Consider the following 23,185-nt stretch of genomic DNA (forward strand, 5'->3'; position numbering starts at 1 on the left):
TTTCTAATTCCATTCCTCCTTCATTAGATTTGATACTTTCAGTTGACCCCCTTTTCTTCCTTGTCCAATTCCTTTTCCTCTCTTTCTTCCACCTGGTTTAAACTCTTTCACTTTGATCCCACTTATCCCAGCATTTCTCTTCCTCCCAACTCACTTTGCCTCCCGTCTCCGTACTTCTCCTTTTCATATTTTCTTTTATGTCTGTAGTAGTAGCAGTAGTTGTTCTGTAGGCAGTCTGGCCAAACAGCCCCGAGTCCCTAAGGAAGGCCACGGCCGAGATCGGGCTTTCCCACAGAGCTCTCAAGGAGTGTATGTTGTGTTGTTGGTGTAGGTGATTGTGTGCAATGCAGTCTTCCATAATGTGCTTAATAGTATGGGGTGCTGTGTTACATGCTGGACAGACATCAGCGACGGAGTCATCCAGCCTCTTCTGGTAACTTAACAGAGCTGGATGATGCCCACATCTCAGCCTGACCAGGTGGACCCTGTCCTCGCGAGGGAGATAGGATTCTGAAGGGTGAATATCAGGAGGCCGTGCATGCAGCTGTATGTTGTCTTTAAGTGACTGAATGGAGCGGCGAGTGATTTGAGTATGGATATGCTTCTGGAAGCTGGTCTGAGGCAGGCGAGGGGGGGAGAGATGACAGTATTTATGTATGATATCGTGTGCTGGGTGTTGTTTTGATGTTCCTTCGTGTGTGTGGATGTGCTGCCATGTAGTGTAGTGGATGCTGTGGGTTTGTGGAGGCTGCGGCGAGAATTTGGGTGCCTCTCATGTCTAGATGATCCTTGACTTTGAGGACTTTGGGTTCTTGATGTAGGTGGTCTGTGGGTGTAGTAGCTGTGCAGCCTGTGATTATTTTTAGGGCCTTGTTCTATATGATCTGTAGAGTGTTGTAGTGTGTTTTAGTGAGGGTAGGAGCCCATGCAGATCTTGCATAATTCATCACTGAACGTATATCTTGTTTTTATACTGTGGTGGTGGTTTCTTTGTTGTGTCCAAATGTTGTATGGGCAAGTGACCTCAAGGCATTGAGTCTTGGTGTTATTTTATTTGTAATGTTTGTGATGTGTAGTTTAAATGAAATTGATGTATTGTATGTTACACTAAAGATTTTGTGTGTGTGTGTGTGTGTGTGTGTGTGTGTGTGTGTGTGTGTGTGTGGTAGGGGAGTATTGTTTATGGTGAGGTGTGGAATGTGACTGTGTTCTGCTTTCCAGTTTGAGAGAAGGGTCACTGTAGATTTGGTTGGGGCTTGGGCTATTTTGAATCTGTTTGTGGTGAACCATTCGTGTAGTGTGTTGAGGTAAGGTTGGAGGATGTGTGCAGCTGTGTTTGCGTTTTGGTGCGTACATGTAAGTGTTATATCATCTGCATTGGAAGCTATGTGTCTGTGGTGTTTGGGATGTGGGTATGTCGTGCATGTATAGGTTAAAGAGTGTAGGGGACAAAACAGATCCTTGGGGGACGCCATTTTTGAAATTTCTGATGTTCGAAGACTGACCAGCAAATGTTACTTGTGCACATCTGCCTGCTAAGTAGTTTACCAGCCATCTTTTGTATTACTGTGCATGTTTGTGTTGAATATTTTGTTTGTGAGGTTGTGGCGGGGGATGGCATCAAAGACTTTGCTAATGTCTAGTGTGACTAGGAGTGTTCTGTGTGGTGGCCTAGCTGAATTCGTGCCATCAAAAACTCTCTGTGTAAGGTCTGTAAGAAATGTGTTTGTGGAGTGTAGTGGCCTAAAGCCATGTTGTTATGGGGCTAGGGGTGTGTGAGGTGTAACTAGTTGTAGCACCAGTCGCTCAGTGACTTTAGAGGGGGTGCAGAGGAGTGTGATGGGGAGGTGTGAGGAAGGTAACGTGGGGTCTTTGTTGGGTTTGGGGATGGTGATGATAATGCCATGCTTCCAGATGTTGGGTATTATGCTGTGTGAGTAGCTGTAGTTTGATATGTTGGTGAGTGCTTGTATGCCTTGTGGTCCAAGGTGTTTAAGGTGAATGTTGCTTATGTTGTCTGGTCTACATGCAGATGAGTGCTTAAGGTTGCTAATGATGTGTTTCGTCTAGTTGTAAGTGAAAGGCGCGAAGTCTGGGTCTGTGGGGAACGGTCTCTTAAGTCAGATGATACATCGGTCGTCCCGATGGGGGTTCAGATGGCTGACATGTGAAAAGTGATTGATAAGAGTGTTTGCTTGTTGTTTGTTTGAAGGTATGGTGTCTGTTGTTGTGATGGCAGCGTGTGATTGTGTAGTGTTGCTGTTGGAGAGAGTGATGCTGTTTAATGTTTTGTAGAGGTTGCTGGTGTTTGTTTTGTGGTCAACAGTTTGGAGATAATTATTCCAGTTTAGTGTTTGATGTACTGATATTTTATTGTTTATTTGAGTGTTGAGTTCTTGTATTTGTAGTACAGTGTCTTGTGTATGGGGTGTTGGGGAGTGTCGTAGTGTGTCCCGTTATCTGATGAGGCCTTGAATTTCTGGTGTGAAGTTGGGGTTGTGTCTCTTTCTGTTGCCTCTAGGGATGTGTCTTTTGTCTGCATTTTGTATAACTATTGAAAGTGTGCACAGCGGTGTTGATGTCTGTGATGGATGTACTGTTTAATGTTTCAAAGTGTTGTTCTGTTTCAGTTGTGAAGGTCTCCCAGTTGGCTCTCTTATATTTGTGTATGTGTGTCTGTGGCCAGCTGGGGTGATTCTGGTTTTGGTAGTGATGATGATTGGAAGGTGATCAGATCCAAGGGTTTTGACCACTCTCCAATATGTTGTGGGAGCGCGGTTTGGGGAGCAAAAGGTGATGTCTGGGGATGATGGGAGGAAGAGGGCATGGTGTGGGATATGGGTATGTTGATGAAGGTTATTCAGTATGAAAAGATGATCTGTTTGGGTTTGTAGTACCAGTCCTCTGTCTGTGTCAGGGTTGTTGACATGTCAGGCCGACGCCTTGGCGTTGAAATCACCACCCAGGATGATACTGGGTATGTTAGTGATGTGGTGTATTTGTCGATAGTAATTGTGTGGTACTGTGGGGGACGATTGAGGGGGAATGTATGTGTTGGCGATTGTTATATGTGATTTGTTACCAGTGCGTATTTCAATTGATTGTATTTCTTTTGTGGTGTCATGTGGGGGGAGAAGTGACTTTGTGTGTGCATTGGTATCCGAAGAGTTGATGGATTTGTGTACCAGGGTGATGAGTCCACCGCCACCGCCGTCGACCCGGTCTTGTCGAATGATGGTGAAATTATGAAATGTTGGTGTTTTTTTGTGTTCTCTGTAGTTTTGTTTCTTGTAAGATGGCAATGTGTATGTTTTGTTGTTTGATGAATTGTGTGAATTCTTGTTTTTTGGTGTTTATGCCATCTATGTTTAACCGAAGGATGTTTATGTTGTGTGTGCGATGTGTGTTGGCTGCTGCAGCAAGGGGGGAAGGTGGTGGTGTGGGTGGGAGGGAAGGGGTAGGAGAAGGTTGTGATGGAGGTAAGGGTTGGGGTGGATTATGATGGGATGGAATGGAAGGGGTTTGGGATGGAATGGAAGGGGTTCGGGGGTTGGATGGTGTGGGAAGGATCGGTGGGTTAGGCTGAGGAGTTGTGGAGGAAGTAGGAGTAGGATTGGTGGGAGGGTTAGTGGGTGGGGGGAAGGAGCATAAGGAGCAGGTGTAATGTTTTTTAGATGCAAGTGTTGTGCAGGTGTAATGGTCTTTTCTGTCTGTTTGACTTGTATGTAATAGTTATGGTTGTGTCTCAGCACTTACATCTGCCAGCCATTTCTTAACGTAACTTTGAATGCCCAGACCGAGAAATACAATTTCTTGAAGGTTGGTAGCTACTTATATTTAATAGTTCATGTTTTAATACGAAATAGATGATTCCAAGGAAAACTCCAACTGTGTGTGTGTGTGTATGTGTGTGTGTGTGTGTGTGTGTGTGTGTGTGTGTGTGTGTGTGTGTGTGTGTGAGAGCTCTCTCTCTCTCTCTCTCTTTCCCTTCCTCTCTCTCTGTCTTTCTCTCTCTCTCTCTCTCTCGTCCTCACCTGCCCTAAATCATTGTCTCTGTTTACCCTGATACAACAGTCAGACCGATGACGTCACGGAAACGCTCAATGGAGAGAATGGCGGAGAATAAAGGCTGAATAAGGAAAGACAAAAATAGAATAGCGTATGGACAAAGAGAGAGAGAGAGAGAGAGAGAGAGAGAGAGAGAGAACGACTCAACATAATATTTGGTCGAATGAGTCTTTTTAGTAACCATGAGGAGTTCGAATAAAAACGGTTTTGGAAATATTAAAGACGAAGTACTGGACTGTGAATTATTAGGGTCAATGGTCAAAAAGGAGTGTTGATATTTAACATAAAGACCGGAGCTAGGGAGGTAAAGGGAATGGAATAAATGAGGAACTAACAAACTTTTTTAGAATTCTAGAAACTTAAGGATGTATTTAAATGATCATCATCCTGTTTTTCTTACGATTAGACATTTTACTCTCTCAGCGACACACTAACATTTTTACAGTCTTTAATGGCACAAAAAAAAAAAAAAATGCATCGTGTTGTTTGTCACTTGCTGTGGTTTTCTTTGACTTTGATAGTAATGTGTGGGTATTTCACTGTTCAGCCCAAAAGCACTCAGAGGACCCATTTCTTCACCAATGCTATTGCCATTAAATAGGATCCGGACCCTGATCCATGAATATAGGATCCAGATCCGGATCAGTTCCAAAATCTAATCAATTCTTTCTTGGTCCATGGTCCACATTTCCACAAAAGTTTCATTGAAGTTCACAGAGAATTTTTGAAGATATTGTACAGGATACTCCGGATCCGAATCCGGCCCAAAATTTAGTCATTTCTTCCTAGGTCGATGGCCCACCCTTCCACAAAATTTCATAAAAATCCTTTCATAACTTTTTTGAGTAACTCTGCCAACAGACAGGCAGACAAACACACAGACAAACAGACAAACCAACAACCAACGCGACCTGAAGCATAACCTCCTTGGCCGAGATAATAACAAGTCGACTCCGTTTGTTCTTAGTTGCTTTGTTAGTACCGAGATATACATCCCAAGTTCGGTTGCTATTGCTGGGTTAACTATCCCTAGATATGCTTAGCAGTGTTTGACTTAAGTAAACCTAAACACTGCCATAACCACTTCTTCCATCCCTTTTGAGAACTGGGGACCATGTACAGTCACTCATAAGAGAAGTGATGTACAGTACCTTGCTAGCCAACCCCTTCGCGTTTCGTGTGGTAACACTGTATCCTTTACAACTTCAGGTGATTCGAATTGGGCTTTGAGATACAGTACTGTGCCTGAGTGAACCCTGATTCGAATTTAGTTTCACTTCCTGATGAACTAATGTAGCTATGCCTCGTGCGAAAATTCTCTTTGTTTATTAAATAATCGCATCATAGTGCAAGCGGCAAATCCTTTGACCTCACTAGATAATCTAATGTTGAACACTTTCATAATGTAGCATCTATGATTCACGTTAAAACATACTGAGTGGTTACTTAAAATCATGCATGATCGTATCTGCTAATTATTTCCAAATATCCCCCGCAGAATTAAAGTAATCCATTGAAGAGATTATTATAACTTTCATCCCGTTGCCTAACATGTGACGTTACGTAAAAAAATTTAATGTCACATTACCGACTGGGAGTTGCCGTGTCGGTACACGTCCCGGGAAGACCAATAATTAATCTTGTTCTGATCCGCACATTATAAACATGTTGAGACTAAAAAAACAAATGTGTCATTCACATGAGGCTGCTTAATTTAAAGGCGGCATGTCTTCATGATGTGTAAGTTCGAGGTAGGCTACAACACCATGGTGAAATAGGGACACCTCTTTGAAATTGTTATGGTTTCATTGTTTTGACGAGGTTTATAAAATAAGTGTTATCTCGATGACCTCGACAAAGGAAAAATTTTCTTTGATGCATAATCTACATCCGATTTTATGACGTACTACTGGATAAAATATATTACCGTGGGAATGATACTGTTTTAACTAAAACAGCAGTTTACTGCTAAAATAAAGGTGAAAGCTATTCTTCCATTAGGCTAGTAGTTCCAGAACACATGTAGAAATAATGCATTACGTCCCACGTGACATTTTCACAATGTGAATTTCTGCAATACCGTTTGTTTATTGATTTTCTCCTACGTTTATGGTTTGGTATTTCATGTTTCTCCAGAAAAATAATATGACTTAGAAATGTGTTACAACATCAGTGGTACGATTTTGTGCAGTCGCCAGTTACCATAGTACCTGTACATCATCGTCTCATCAACCCCAGTCACTTTACTCCAGACCAATGTCGTCTCCCACCTTTTTTCACTTCGACCTATGAACTGCTTGCCTGTTTCATTCAGTCCCAGTGAAACTCCGAGTTTCATCTCGCTATCTCGTCCTCTGTTCGCCACATCCTCTCACTCCTCTGGGCTGCCACACAGTTGCCCTGGCTGTCAGTCTGTTGTCTGTTCCACGTAGAATGTGAACTGGCCAGATCAATATGCATTTTGTTTACATTGATTATAATATGCCTTTTGTTTACATTGATTATAATACTTTATTTATATGCTACCAGTTTGAATAACCTGAAAGAGAAAATAATCAAATTAATAAATAACAATGGCATGCCATTATGTATGGGTACGTTGAGTTAACGGGACGTCTGTAGACACAGCGTGGGAAATGCACAGTGCACAGTGTGGATGTTCAGGAATGGTGCGGCATCCTTGCCTGGCGCTTTTAAGGTAGGCAGCAGTCAGTCAGGCCCCAGCTGCGTTCACTCCACTGAGACAAGAAACTTTCCCATGCGGGACAAGCACACAAGTCACCTCCTGAATCAGTGACCCCTGGTACATTGAAGAAATCCCTATGGTGGTCACTTAACTAACAGGGACCCTCAGTGATCCACAGCCCTTCACAGGTCTAAAGTAAGAGGAGTGACCATTAACTCATGGTTATCTGTGCATGTCCTAGTCTGGGCTTATACTAAATTTGCATTTAATAAATTGATCCAGGCTCGGAAAAGAAAATGTGAATGTACATACACGTGTTTTATTTAGGAGGTCAGTACTATATTACAATTTACTACATTGGAGGGCAATTCGTTCCATATATTTACAGTTCTACTGAAAAAGAAATGCTTAGCTTCATGCAACTGGAATCGTTTGCCAATTCTGGAGTGAGGGAAGAGAGAGACGTTGTGATGGAAGGGAGAGTCTAGAGAGAGAGGAAGGTGTGAGTCCGGAGTGAAGGGAGAAAGAGTTGGGGGTGAGGGAAGAGGGAGACTGGAGTGAGGGAAGAGAGTCTGGAGTGTAGGAAGGGTGTGTAGGGAGTAAAGGAACAGAGAATTTGTAGTGAGAGGAAAAAGAAGGTTGGAATACGTACGGTTGACGAAGGAATGTGAGACGATAAAGAGGATGGAATATCTAAAGAGAAAGCAGGGGAGGGAGAGTTAATCATTTCCCTTAGTGTTTTTTTGCTGCTGCCAGACGACTTTGTTCAACTCAGGGGAGCTTCTTAGTCTCCATGAGGTAAGTGAAGGCTTTGTTTAATACTTCCAGTGTGAGCAGTGTATCCTAGGCTGAATAATAACACCTGAATAATAATAACAATGACGTCTCTGGGGTGAAAAGCTCCAAGGAATCCTAAGACAAGGGATAAGTTGGAGTGTAGATGGAGTGTGAGGTGAGGGAAGAGAGAATGTGTAACAGGAAGAGACGGAGGATAAGGGGTGTTGGGGTGAGGGGAAAAACAATGGAGCCAAGGAAGGAGGGAGGGAAGACAGGGAGGGTTAGGGGGAAGGGAGAGTTAGGAGTCAGGATGGATGGAAGAAAAGGAGTGTCTTGAGTGTGTGTGTGTGTGTGTGTGTGTGTGTGTGTGTATGTGTGTGTGTGTGTGTGTGTGTGTGTGTGAGAGAGAGAGAGAGAGAGTCGACTGAGGGAGGGAAAGTACAGTCTGGCGTAAAGGAGGGAGGGAAGGAAGAGAGAGTCTCGAGTACGGAGGGAGAATTCGGGAACATATAAGAATGCAATGAGGAAAGGGAAACTTAAAGGGAAGAGATATATATAGAAAGGGAGATGGAAAGAGAAAAAGAGAGGAAATAGATCTAAAGGGAAGGGAAGAAGGGGAGCTATAAAGGTAAGGAATGTGTAGTGGGAAGGAGAGAGAGAGAGCTCTATTGGAAAAAGGGTGTTTGGTGAGGTAAAGGGAAAGAGATGTGAGATGAAAAGTTGGTATATGTAGAGGGGAAGAGATGGTAAGGAAAGGAGAGGGAAGAAAGATACAAAAGAAAGAGAAGGGAGGAAATCTGAAGAGTATAGAAGGAAGGAAAGGTGCTCTAGTGTGAAGTAAATGTGAGGTGAAGGAAGGGAGAGACTGGAGTGAGCGAGGGCAGGGAGTCTGGGGTGAAGGAAGGAGCGAGAGAAACATAAAAAGACGAACGCAGATGTCTGAATGGAGGGTACGAATTAGAGTGTAAAATGAGAGTGAAGTACGTGAATGGTGAGAATGAAAAACGGGAAGGAGAGAAGGGGGAGTCTAAAAAAAAAAAAAAGGAGGGAGAAAGTAGAGAAATTAGAGTTTGGAGGGAATGAAGAGGTGAAGATGAATGAGAATTTGAAGGGAAAGGGGATGGGAGAAGGTAGCGATGAACAAGAGTCAGGAGGGAAGGAGAGAAAGGGGGACAAAGTAATAATGAATATGGATAAAGAAATGAGATACGTTTGAAAGGGAACTCGAGGCCTACCTAAAGTGAAGGGGTGAATAGTACAAAAGTGGAAAGTGAATGCGAGGTGATGGAAGGATGAGCTATAAGAATGAAGAGAAGTGCAGGGAAGGGGAGGGGGCTGTGGTGGCAGAGTGGGCTGAGAGGGGGTGTGGTATGATATTTACAGAACCCCTCGTTCATCACTGGCTCGTTTTCCTGTACTGTACTGGGAAGCGGGGCGTGAGAGGGTGAGCACGGTAATTACAGACAGTTACAGGTAATCATCTTTTTACCCCCAGCAATCATGTCTTATTAGGCTGTGTTTTGCCTGCTCGGGCTCTACTTTGACTCGGTCCACACTGATGCTTTGCATCGTTGCCTTCAACGTCACTGGATTCCAAGAAATGTATCAATAGTGAATATTACAATATTTTGCAATAAACAAATTAAGCTATCCTTTGTGAGCCCCTTTAGTTCAATAACGTATTTTCATTTTTTTTCCTTGTTTCTGCCACACTAATTTATTTAATTTGGGGGACGAGTTTCGGTGATGTAGCTAATGCAGGCCGTCTTGAATTCTTCTACTCGTATTTCTCAATGCCTCCCCAAAGTCCCAGAGCGGAACCAAGTCGTTTAATGTTAGCATTAATACAGTAAACGTAATGAAATCGCAGATTTTGTACTGTGTCTCTGGCCTAATATATTGCAATGTCCATTCAACTTTTTACGCTTCGCGTATTATGACCTTTTTATGGATACCTAAAACAATCGAAGAATAGTTTTAAGAAGCATTGACTTCCAGTGGCGTTGCTGGTGCAAGGGTATATTCCAGTCTTAATGCAGCTCTAAACGATATCGGGTAAACAGAATAATGGGCTTATAATGTTTCAGGAGAGAGGTAATGTTTAGGAGTGGCCCTGACCGTCACTCATTATCACACAAAATCCCCCTCCTACACCACACCACATCAAGGACATTAAATGAAGGACTCTGAACATTCCGCATTTGCATTTTTGTACTACTGTCCATCTCCGCTACAACTCTTCTTACTGACAAAAAATTTTTCAGAATTACCGTTTTCGCTTCTACCATATCCTTGTCACTCTTATTACAACGTGCAGTACCACAAGCATCACTCTCCACCACAAATCCTGAGATTCAAATACACAGTATTAAGAAAAGGTATGAATATTTTTTTTTTTTTCATGTGTCCGACTCTGGGCAAAGGCTTCAGGGCCTATATCTCGGGGGCAGTAGCCTATCCCAAGGCCCAGTAGTCCTCCTACACCTCCACATGTCACCACTTCGGCGCTAACACCCACCGTCCATATTGAATACATGCTAGGGCTGTCTCATACAGGACTGGTGTATTGGTATTAGCGGGGGTACTTTTATGACATGTCGGCGGGTCATCTGGTAGATCAGGAAAGTCTGCTTCTATGAAATTCAAATCCTTAAACTGTTCCTTGCCCCAGCCGGGATTCGAACCTGGGTCCATCAGGACTGCAGGCCACCTCTCTACCGATTCAGCCACCGCCTCCCCCCAAAGAGTCAGGAGAGAAGGAGAGAAAGGGGGACAAATATGCACTGAAGCACTTCAGGAGCACAGCAGGAAGTAGTCCATACTCACTAGAACATCTAGGTGGCTGATGGGTCAGTTTTGGCAACACTTGTGTGAATAATGCTAGAAGATAGTCCTGTGTATGCCCTTCGCATTCAAAAGACCAAAACAAAGTACCTCTTGTTTACAAAGAGGACAATTATAGGCCTGCTATCTGAGCCATTTTTAACTGCATTTGTCCCTTTAACAGAAGACAGAGAGCATAGACTTACATGTGCATTCACGATCCCGAAAAGAAATAGCCAATATTTGCATCTCAACTATCGTGGCAGTTGGCCCTGCACTGTATGAGATAGTTTTGCGCATGGACACACACGCTTTCAGAAACGAGGGATGAAGTGGGCTGTGTGCAGCAGGAGGTCCGATTTAGGCTGTGTACATTTTAGGGACATTTGCTTCAGTAATTTTGATGTAATTGACGAACGTTATCTGCTCATGCAGAGCAAAGGTGACTCGAACTGTAGTTTACTCGATTGATGATGCGTTTGTCCCGGACTAGGGCTTCAACACACGCCGTGGCAGACATTTGTAATGGATGCTACTAACTGAACAGATGTGTTATTCGGCCCTGTGTGAAGTACAACGCTCGTGTATTTGTACATTCAACCGGCAGCATTTTATATAGCAGAGCTACAAGTGAATTCACTTGGACTGCATAGGCTAAACCATATGTGGGCAAAAGGTTTTCATCTCATCATCTCCTATCCACTTACTAACTTTTCAGTCTCTTTCTCTTCGCCGCTTTGTTGCATTTTACCTAATTACTAATGCCATTTCAGCGGCCACTGCCTTTCAGATCTTTCTGCTTGCGTCCTTCTTCCATTATAGAGGACACAAAGCACCCGACTTCCAAAACACTGTCACGTTTTTTTCTGTTCATCTCTCAAATGCAAGAGTTAACCGATCCTCTGAATCATTCATACATGCAAGGTGTCAACTGTGAAACTGTTTTCCTCAGTCCGTATTTCCTTCCGTCCAGTCCTTCCAACAAAACTGGTCCTGGCATATTGATAGGAATGGATTTTTATTCTGGGTGTCTTTGCCACTAATCGTTTAAATGCCCATGGGAAATCTGAATGTATATCACCAAGTGCGATGAAGCCTTTGTATTCTGTTTTTGCTACCGCCAAACACTAATATTCTGCATCTAAAAGCGTGCGTGGTGAAGGGATTAGAAGTAATCTCCATTTACCTATTAGCACGATGATGTCACTGGCTGAAATCTTTTAGCTATGACGAAATTTTTCAGGCCGATGACGTCTTTCCTGCAATCATCAAACCGTTTTATCACCGTGGCTGCAAAATATCTGCTCTATATTTTGTTTAAGCAAGTAGCAAATGAGTCTGGAATGCTGCAGGTAAAAACTAACTTTGCTTCTTATTCTAGCATACGACGAATAAGTTATTTAGCTCAGAGAAAACCAAAGCACCCAAAGTGTTATTCACCTGGGGGGGGGGAGGGTTCCCTTAGTGCAGGGGGTCAACAGACAGCAGTGAAGGAGTGGTATTTTTGTGCTTTTGAAGGGTGTAGGGCGTCAAGGGTGTAGTGTAGCAAGGGTATAGCGTTGCGACCGTGAGGCAGGGAGATGAGACAGGGATATTCTACGATGGTCAGGCTGGCAAAGTGATGGCTGAGCGGTGGTTAGGCGGCACTACTGATATCTTTGTTGAAAAGTGATCGGAAGTAAGGTATATTGATGATGGTCAGGTAGATGAACTGACAGTTACAAGGCTTGTGGACGGTGAGAAAGATGACGTGAGAGTTGCCACCTGGTAGGATGGTGGGTCAGGTGACCTAATGGTTGCAGTGTAGCAGGAGACATATGGTTGCAGTGCTGGTCAGGCACATGAGCTAAAAGATGAAAGTTGGTAGAAATATTAAGGTTTAGTGAAATGCAGTTAGGTTGGTGAATTACTGGTTGTTAGTGGTAGGATGCAGGGATGCTGAGGCTCCTTTGCACGATAGAGGAGTTGATGGTTGCAAGGTTCGTGAGGCAGATGAGCTGAGAGATGCATGACTGGAGTTTGGTGAGACAGGAGATATAATGGGTCGGCTACCCAGTGGTAGGAGAGATACAGATGTTTCGGTGAAAGATAATCAGATGTTCAAACAATCAGATGACTGCCAAACAGTGAAGAGACACAGACATTCATGAACCTATTCAGGATAGTCCGGCAAGTGAAATGATGGTTCCAAAGTCGTAGGAGACAGAAATCGTGATGTTCTTTTAGCAAGGCGGAAGGAGATACTAATGTTAACGATGATGAAGCAGATGAGGTAATAACTGAAAGATATATGAAAGTTCGGTCAGGTGATTTGGTGGTTGGCAGGTGGTAGGAATCCTGATATTGTTTCAAGTTAGTTCACACAGGCGAAATAATGGTCGCAAATCGGGTCAAATAAAAGGAGACCATTTCTGTTAGAATTCCTCTTCATTTTTTAAAGTTTGGTTTATGTTTGTTAGCGTCATGCGTTGAAAAGAAATATAGATAAGAGTAGGGAGATGATTGTTGGAAGAAAAGTGGACTTGCAGAGTGATACTCTAGTGAATGGAGAGAGACTTGAATTAGTGCGTGTCTGAAAACCTTGTTACAATGACAGAAAAGGGGGAGTTTTTCAAAAGGAAGTAAAAAAATAAGAAAAAAAAAAGGAAAGTGACTGATTCAATCAAGGCCACGATGTGAAACAAAGTTTAAGGTGTGGCAGCGGTAAAAAAGTGCATGAAAGTGTTGCAGTGTCTACATTATCCAATGGGTGTGAGAAATTGGCGTGACATGTAACCGAAGTCAAGAATTAGAGCAATGGAGATGGTATTAATGGAAAATGTGTATGACGTATGGAGAATGGACAGGGTAAGAAATGATATGATTTGTGAAAGGTGTGGAGGATAGTGGACATTATAGATGAAGAGAGTGTCCTTAGCCTGTGTCACGAGTCGGCGCGATTAAGTATTTGAATAAACTCGTGACATTAACTTTGGTGGGAAACCACGAACTCTAGTGGAATCCCAGTATTTATCGCTCAGTTTAACCGTCACGTATTCATCCGATCGAGTATTTTTTCAGCACAATTTTCACTATTTCATAAGTGATCGTCTTTGTGCGAGACATTAGCACTTCCGCTGAGCAATTCATTATGAGCGCGTTTCATTCATTCTAGCCGTTAGTAAGTGCGGCTCAACACTTGCCTCTCTCTCACAATTTGAAATCAGTCAAGGTTTGAGTGCCGCGGAAGCAGGTAGTGTGTGTGGCAGCATCCTTCCTAAGCAACGACGCCTAGTTCCCACCGCCGCTGTTGGATTCCCACCTAGCGTGATTGGCGAGAGACTCAGCGTGTGCAGTGTCCTTCCTCAATAACGACGCCCAATCATCCGCTTTGCCCACTTTTCTGACCAGTATTTTCTTTTCGTATTCCTAGGCTTAAGAGTTTAGCTTTTGAGTGAGCGAGTGAGTGCGATCTCCTTATTTGAATTCATCTTGAGACTCATGTAACGTTAATTTATATTATTGTAACCAATAAATTAACAGTTCTTTTTTTTTACCTTAATGTAATGTAAATTCGTGTTTTATTTTATCCACGAGCTTATTTCACTTATAGCTCCTAGTTTGCATAAACGCTTTGCTATTCATAACTGGTTCTTAGGCCAGTCCTTTTGTATTAAGCTTAAAATCCGTTGTGCAACCAGGAGTTAATGCATCAGCAAGAATCTGTTATCATTAATATCATTAGTTATTGATTGTCAGGGGTGGAGTCACTTTCTCCAGAGGCCAACAGTACTAATAAACAGCATTTGTGAGTAATTAGTCTCTGCTGTGTACTGTTGAGAAAGTTTATAAATTCTCGTCCTTAGAGAATCGGTGAAGTAAGCTGGAATAAAGTAATCATTGCTTGATTTTCACAAGACAATTCATTGTCCTGTTCTTAAGTATTATTGAATAATTATTCTTTAATATTGCATACTTTTAACCCTTTAACCGCGGGCATTGTTTTGCCCTGACTGGCCTCGCCCGCAGGGGTTCCAGCCAAAATGTAAACAAAATTTAAATCTTTATAACTCTGCACAGAATAAATCTAGAGCGAAAAATAAGGTACCATTAGAAAGTACTAACCTTCGGCTTTGCATTGATGTAGGTTTCATGATTTCGTTGACTATCACTGGATGGGCAGTGCCGTTAGAAGTGAGCGATCTAAAATCACTATTTTTTGCTCACACACCATTACCTTCGCTCACACACTATTACCAAATGCCAACCTCATTCTGATAATAATACTATAAACATATATGAACACTGCACATACGATAAACACCCACTCTGTGTTCACTGAGGCAGGTAAAAGGCACTGTAATTGCCCGCACTTCACTGCCACATCAGCGGTGTTGTAATCACTATTTTTCGCTCACACAGCATTACCAAATGCCAACCTCATTCTGTAATAATACTATAAACATATATGAACACTGCACATACGATAAACACCCACTCTGTGTTCACTGAGGCAGGTAAAAGACACTGTAATTGCCCGCACTTCACTGCCACATCAGCAGTGTTGTAATCACTATTTTTCGCTCACACACCATTACCAAATGCCAACCTCATTCTGATAATAATACTATAAACATATATGAACACTGCACATACTCTGATAAACACCCACTCTGTGTTCACTGAAGCAGGTAAAAGGCACTGTAATTGCCCGCACTTCACTGCCACATCAGCGATGTTGTCACTCACACAGCTGGACAGATACTGATGCGTGTTGGTCAGGGGTGGGGTGGGGGCCCCGGGGGGTGGGAGGTGGGGGCCCGGGGGGTGGGAGGAGGGAGGTGGAGGTCGGCTGGAGTGAAAGAACTTAATAGCTACTCTCCCTTGAAACAATTGGTGCACGGAAAAAACGCGGGGTATTCAAAATATTCACAAACATTAGAGAATGACACCCGCGGTTTGGTCCAGTTTTTGTAATGTCATTCTGGAATGACACCCGCGGTTAAAGGGTTAAAAACCCTGTGACACTGGCGACCTCATTCCAGGATATTAACTCCTAGCTCTAAAGTTATTCACGAGATAATACTCACTCATACTTAGGTATTTATCATTAAAGCCTAAAGGCATTATCTTACTGGTGATTATTGATTCAGTTTTATTAATTTACATAATAATTTACACAGTCAGTTGTTGTTTATTTTTTTTCTTTACCAGTTTAGTTAGATAAAACTCGTCACCATTAACCTGTGCCTATATTCTTTATTCTCGATTATTGGCGTCTTTCTCTGAAAAACTTGCAGTCAATACTGAGTCACTAGTTTACTTAGATTGAGTTAGCATCATGTCTACCAGCGTTTATGTACAGGAAGCCAAAGATATGGGGCTTACGGATCTGGAGAAAATAAAGGATTATGTCCTCTCTCGGTATAATTACGAGCAGCAACGCGAGAGTGATGCTCGTGAGGAGTGTCGAATTCAGCGTGAGGAACGCGAAAAAGAGCGTGAATACGAGCGAGAACAGCACGAGGAAAGTGAGAGAGAACGAGAACATGAGCGGAAACAACGTGAACTCGAGTTAGAACATGAGCGAGAACAACGAGAACACGAACGTGCCGAGCGAGAAGCATGCAAAAAACATGAAATTGAAATGTTGAAGCTCAAGCGAGATTCCTTGGCTTCAGACACATCTGGTGCAGCTGGCCCAAGCTCCACGAGCGCTATACCTGCACATATTATGGCGGCCCCACACATCAAGCTTCCCCCATACAAAGAAGGCGAGCGAATCGTGCCATACATAGCTCGTTTTGAAGACATGGCTCGGCTTTACCAGCTGGATGATGCAGCTAAGCGGCTTCAGTTTCTTAGCCTGTTTGAGGGCCCTGCCCTCGATATTCTCCACAGAATTCGTGGAGACAATCTCACGTATGAGATGATGAAGGCCGCACTCGTCAAAGCGTACAGTCTCACAGTTGACGACGCCAAGAGTCAGTTCATGAGGGCGCGTTTACAGGAAAAAGAGATGCTGTTCAGTTTCTTGACCGTCTTACTGCTTACTTAGGTGAGTAGATGGAGAAAGATGAAACTCCTTCCACGTGTGAGGGGAAAATTTATCTTATGCTGCACATGCAGCTAGAAAGGTCGTGGCCTACTGAACTTATGGCTCAGCTTAAGATCTGCCAGGTAAAGGATGCCAGCCAAATGGTGAAGAAGGCCGACACATTTTTCACTGCATACGGGTATCAAACTTGCAAGCAGCATACCTGGAACAGGAAACCTGATAAATCTGGGAAACCGTCTCAGACTGAACCCCATCAACAAGGCCGTTCTCAGAATAATGGCCAAGGTCCAAAACCGCAGAGGAAGGACCAGGGGCAAAACACTGAGAAGTCTGAGTGGAAGAGGTACAACAAGTCCACTAACCACCAGCAGTATCAGCCACGCAACCGACCGTCGAGACTCTTCTTTTCAGCACCAGCCCCAGTGTATCGGAGGTAGGAGGTGAACGCAGCCTTCATTCCTCAGCAGCAGCACGGTGGTGTCGTCCCTCGCAGTATGGGTACTTCCCCACAGTTCACTAGTCCCACGGCGACAGTGAACCCCCCTCCACAGATGGCCAATGCTACATCTCCCCAGGCAGTGAGTACGACCCCTCAAGTATCAAATTTACAAGCCACCATGTTTGCTGCATCATTTATTCAGCAGCCTAATCAGTGGCTAGCTGCTTCCTCCACAGGCCCTCCCACAGGTGACAGTGCCTTCTTTGTTCAGCCAGGGTTTGTGAGAGGCATTCCTGTGAAGGTCCTGAGAGACAATGGGTCCTCAGGTTGCTCTGTCAGGCAGAGTCTAGTTTGTCCTGAGCAGTACACAGGTCGACAGATCCAAGCTAACCTTATTGATGGATCGGTGAGATTGTTCCCTGAGGCATGTATCCAGGTGGCATCTCCATTTTACACTGGTACGACACTCGCAGTTGTCATGCCAGAACCTTTATTTTACCTTATCATAGGCAATATTTTCGGTGCCAAGGATAGTTGCACCGAAGATGATGCTACTCAGACTTCGGCTGCAGTAACACGAGCCATCGCTGAGGCTCCAAACTGTGTCACCCCAGTGACCATTGAATCGCTGCAAGATCTGATGTGTAGCCAACTTGTTGTCCAAGAACAACACTCTGACCCAACACTTGCTACCGTGCGGAAGAAATAGAAGGGTAGAGCGATAAAGTATTCACAGGGAGGTAGAGCCAAATTCCTTCGTAAACAAGGACAGCTCTACCGTGAGTCACGAACACCCGAGGGCGAGGTTCAACTACAGTTCATCGTTCCCGCGAAGTACCGGCTAGCAGTGTTAGAATGGGGTCATTGTTCAGCCTCAGGAGGTCACATGGGCAAAAGGAAGACCCAGGGCTGTATCTGAGCTGACTTTTTCTGGCCAGGGATGGGACGAGAAATAGATAGTTTTGTGCGTTCCTGCAATGAGTGTCCATGTACCACTAATCAGGGACATGTCCTTCCTGTGCCATTTGAAACCACACCTGTAATCTCTGAGTCAGTTGAGAGACAGGGCAGTGGTGAAGTAGGTGCAGACCTGATGTCTCGCCTGCTAACTGCTAACTAACACGGGCAACTGTTGTATGCTGGGTTCCGTAAGATAGGCGTTCTCAGAGATTTGAGTAATCCAAGGACCAGCCTGGTTCCCAGTTAAAAGTGTAGACCTGACGTCTCACCCATTGGCCCCACAGGACACAGTATGTCCAGGGCCTGTATATACATGTATACAATAAGTTAAGGGGGAAGTTCGAGAACCCCGCAGAGACAGTCCGAGGCTGTGTATGAATTACATTGTGGAACGTCTCGAGCTGTGGGCCTCTCTGAGGATTCCCGGAGAATGCACAATATCCACATGAGTGTTCACACCCACGGTGGGTGTTAATACGTGACCTGCCCGAGATTGTGTAGCGATTCTCAGCTTCCTGTTATTAGTCGTAAGTGTAGTGTTAGGTTAACCAGTAAACTGCCCGTTCTAAGAGATTTGAGCAATTCAAGAACTGGCACGTTCCTGGTTAATAATGTTAGGTTAACTAGTAAACTGCCCATTCTAAGAGGTTTGAGCAATTCAAGAACTGGCACGTTTCCTAGTTAATAAGTGTTAACCAGTAAACTATAAGGGTCCTGAGAGATTTGTGAATCCTAAGACTATGTTTCCTTGTTAATAATGACATAAGTACTGATTGCTAGGCAGAGAGAGAGAAATGACACTTTTGATGCTCCACCTTGATTCCTTTCGCAGGTGCAGCTGATGGGTGCAGCATTGTCGTGCAGAACAGCTGGTCGTCCCTGTCGCATGCTGCTGCCCCTTCTCTTCTGCCTCGTCGTCATTACTTACTATAAATTTGTATTACATAATTTTACACGTAGGTACAGTTACACCACAACTGTCACACCTACACCATGTATTACATACATCACGCTACATAACAATTAGTTGTTACTGTAAATGTAATGAACTTTTTGCTCAATTTGACCTGAGTACAGGATTTTTCACCATCGTCATGGAGTTTTTCCCTCAAGCTTGCTTCTATTAACGTAAATACGAGTTTTTTTTTCGCTCACTGGCGACTGTGACTTTTTCCTGTAGCAGGATAGCACACACACACCATAGTGTGAATCTTGTGTGACTGACTTAGGATTTATATGTATGTATATTGAAATTTTTCTTTTTTCTGAAGAAAAAAATTTGTTTTTCATGGGGCGTAATGTCACGAGTCGGTGCGATTAAGTATTTGAATAAACTCGTGACATTAACTTTGGTGGGAAACCGCGAACTCTAGTGGAATCCCAGTATTTATCGCTCAGTTTAACTGCCATGTATTCACCCGATTGGGAATGTTTTCAGCACAATTTTCACTATTTCATAAGTGATTGTCTTTGTGCAAGACATTAGCACTTCCGCTGAGTGATTTATTATGCGCGCGTTTCGCTCATTCTAGCCCTTAGTAAGTGCGGCTTGACACTTGCCTCTCTCTCACGATTTGAAATCAGTCAAGGTTTGAGAGCCGCGGAAGTAGGTAGTGTGTGTGGCAGCGTCCTTCCTAAGCAACAACGCCTAGTTCCCACCGCCGCCGTTGGATTTCCACGTAGCATGATTGGCAAGAGATTCAGTGTGTGCAGTGTCCTTCCTCAGTAACGACGCCCAGTCATCCACTGTGTCCACTTTTCTGACCAGTATTTTCTTTTCGTATTTTCCTAGGCTTAAGAGTTTAGCTTTTGAGTGAGCGAGTGAGTGTGATCTCCTTATCTGAATTCATCTTGAGACTCGTGTAACGTTAATTTATTTTATTGTAATCAATAAATTAACAGTTTTTTTTCTTGAGCTTAATGTAATGTAAATTCGTGTTTTATTTTATCCACGAGCTTAATTCACTTATAGCTCCTAGTTTGCATAAATGCTTTGCTATTCATACCTGGTACTTAGGCCAGTCCTTTTGTATTAAGCTTAAAATCCATTGTGCAACCAGGAGTTGATGCATCAGCAAGAATCTGTTATCATTAATATCATTAGTTATTGATTGTCAGGGGTGGAGTCACTTTCTCCAGAGGCCAACAGTACTTATAAACAGCATTTGTGAGTAATTAGTCTCTGCTGTGTACTGTTGAGAAAGTTTATAAATTCTCGTCCTTAGAGAATCGGCGAAGTAAGCAGGCATAAAGTAATCATTGCTTGATTTTCACAAGACAATTCATTGTCCTGTTCTTAAGTATTACTGAATAATTATTCTTTAATATTGTATACATTAATAACCCCGTGATAGACTGTATGGACATATGGAGAGGATAGACAAACATGGTGGTGAAAAGGGATTAAAGTGAAATTGAAAGAAGGAGGTGTGGTAGGCCAAGAAGTAGGGAGATAGATGTAGTAAAGGAGTGTGTGAGAATGTACTGTAAGCTTTATGAGGCTAGGGAACTGATTGGTGACTGAGCTTACTGACAGGTTTTGTAATGGTCTGACATTACTTTTCTAACATGACCTTTGTTTGATCGACTGTCTGATAGTTACATATGCAGCGTATATGTGTGGAGAGGTATGTCTGTGAGGTCCTGTACACTTTGGAAGCTTCAGCGTTGAGTGAATGACTATGTGGCCTATTTCACTGGGGTTGCTGTTGATTCTTCCACTATCATGTTTCATTTTCTTTTTTTCTCTTTCTTTTTTTTTTTTTTTGCCTTACCCTACCTCTGGGTGTAAAAAAAAAGATAAGCTGATAACAATCCTGATGTTTTATAGAGAGAGAGAGAGATGGGGGGGGGGGAGGAAACCGTCGAAAGCAGCTGGCCAGCTGCTCAAGGTTCAGATATCTCACCAGCAACTCAATATTCAAAATCATTACCTAGGAACTGTAGCGAGTCACCAATATGTCCGTCACAACTCTGGCTCAGTCGTGATGCAGAAAACGACTGTCATTCATTTCCAGTCACATAGTATATTATTTCCTCCGCTGTACAAGCTGAGAGTGTCCAACATACGTACATCAGGTTGAGTAACTATCCTGAAGGGTTTTAAGACATATATCGCGATGAAGTTGAACAAACCTAGTAACGTATTAATCGACATGATACATTATGCTCCTAATTATATACAGTACTAAAAGTTTTGGAAAGCAAGGCATTCATGTATTGGCACTGATACAACGGTCAGCGGTTACTAGTGGGATTAGTGCTATTCAGAACATTTCTGATGTGGTTTGATGCTTGAAGACTCCGTTTCTATCACGGGCCAAGGGAGTAGTTGTTTGAATCTGTTCAGAACCGACTTTACTGGTCTTCACAACACCTACTGACATGTCATAACAACACTCCCACTAGTGACATCACACCAGTACTTAAATACTATAGCCCAAGAATGTATTCAGTATGGTAGTTGGGTATTAGAGCCCAAGGTTGACGATATGAAAGTGTGTGTAGACATATCTAGCATGTATCTATTACAGATGGTGCGTTTTGCTACCCATGTGGTGAAATATGAAAGTGTGTGTACGATTTAACACAGATGAAAATATAATTCGGGGATATAAGCGCCTAGATGACGACATCTGAAGGTATGTGGCTGGCAGGAGAGCTGCTGGGTCTCAAGCAACGGACTATAAAGTTTATGGACAGAGCTGGACTCATATAAAGGGTAGCCAATATAAACCAAAACTTAGTTTTTTTTTTTTTTTTAATAATGCATTGTTGTCATAAACTACCGGTACATAAATATAGCCTGAAGATACCATAAACATAACAGATTATGGAGAAGGGTTAGACAAGGAAACACAATGGATGGTGGGGGCTTTTATGGTTTCCCCGTCTCCCCCTCCTCAGGGGACTTTGATGCTGGGTGTTGGAGTCATTTTTTTTTTTTTTTTTTTTTTTTTTTTTTTTTTTAAATTAGAATAGGATGTGTGGTGTGTAATGTGCAAGTAGTTTGGTGCTGACAGTCAGAGGAAGTTGCACAGGAGAATATGATGACCTACTCTCTGTATTGCTGAAACACTGAAGAGGTTAAGCAAAAGGGGTGCTCCGAAACTAATGCGACGGCCTGATGAAACGAGAGCTCCAGCTCCCACCCTGTTCGGCTGGTGCTGCTGTTCACGAAAGTTGCAGACACTTACAGGAAGTGGGTCAAAGACTGCTACAGGACATCTCAGTTTACTGTCACCAGGACAGGGGTTGGCCTTCTTATGTTCGCTTCTCCGCCCCCCCCCCCTACCCCCATCCCGCTGGAGCTCATCATCTGCCATCATGTCAAATATTTAAAAATTGCAGTGGAATGCAGTTAATTTAAGGAAAACGCATATCAGTGTATGATAAATTATTATCGTTATTACAAAACCATGGTTTGCATATTTTGATGGTGAAACGAGGGCACCACCTCTCCGTCTCTCAGTATTTCATTAATCCTGAGATTACCGGTCTATCGACTAGTGTTAGTCTCCTTCACAAGACCACCAGTCGTCCATCAGTTACCATGGGCAATTATTGTTGGAAATGATAATGACCATAAATTCTAAAAAAAATATATATATATTTTCTTATTATAGGTCCAATACCATATCCCAAGTTTATTATAATTATTTGTCAGTAGTAGGAATAAAAGGATACTTATGCAACTGGAGAGGATATCAAGAATTGTTTCCTATCATTTTACCACCTCGTCTCTCAGTTAATGTTCGTCTGGCAGTATTAATCATAAAACACCTCAACTTGTTGTCTGGCAGCAGCTGCCTTAAGATAAGTAATTTAATCTTGTCAGATGTCAGGAAGGGAACGAAGCAAAATAATAAGAATAAGAATAAGGCTTACGATTAAAGCCTACCGGGCGCACCAGGGTCAATCAGGCAGGCAGAGTTTGGTGAAGTTCCATTCTTTCAGCAGAATATGGTCCGCTTTTGTTGATGTTACATCGGGGCCCTCAGTTATCCGTCCAAAATATTTGTCCCGGTGGGTTAACATGGACAAAGGGGAATCTCTTCGTGCAAGAGACTGTCCTCCACAAATATTGAACACAAGTTCTTCCTGCTGCAAGATCAGCATGTTATACTATACACTGCTGGCTTCCCCATAGCAGTAATTATAAACTAAATAAAACTAAATCACAAAGGGCCCTGGCATCAAGACAGAGACTGTAGTGTTTTTTCTAATCTGACGAAGATCCCTGACCCCTTTTAGTTCATCTGAAGACAAAGTACAGAGGGGAAGGTCGATCAGCAACCAAGGTAACTCATTTGTACCCAGTAGCTGAGGTTCATCAAATTTCAAGTAACGACTTAGTATTCAAGTTCCGGGAGTACTGCAGTTTCGCTGGGTAAAA

This window comes from Coenobita brevimanus, chromosome 116, assembly GCF_032717465.1.
Source record: "Coenobita brevimanus isolate Jiangsu-jjx chromosome 116, ASM3271746v2, whole genome shotgun sequence".
NCBI classification, from domain to species: Eukaryota; Metazoa; Arthropoda; class Malacostraca; order Decapoda; family Coenobitidae; genus Coenobita; species Coenobita brevimanus.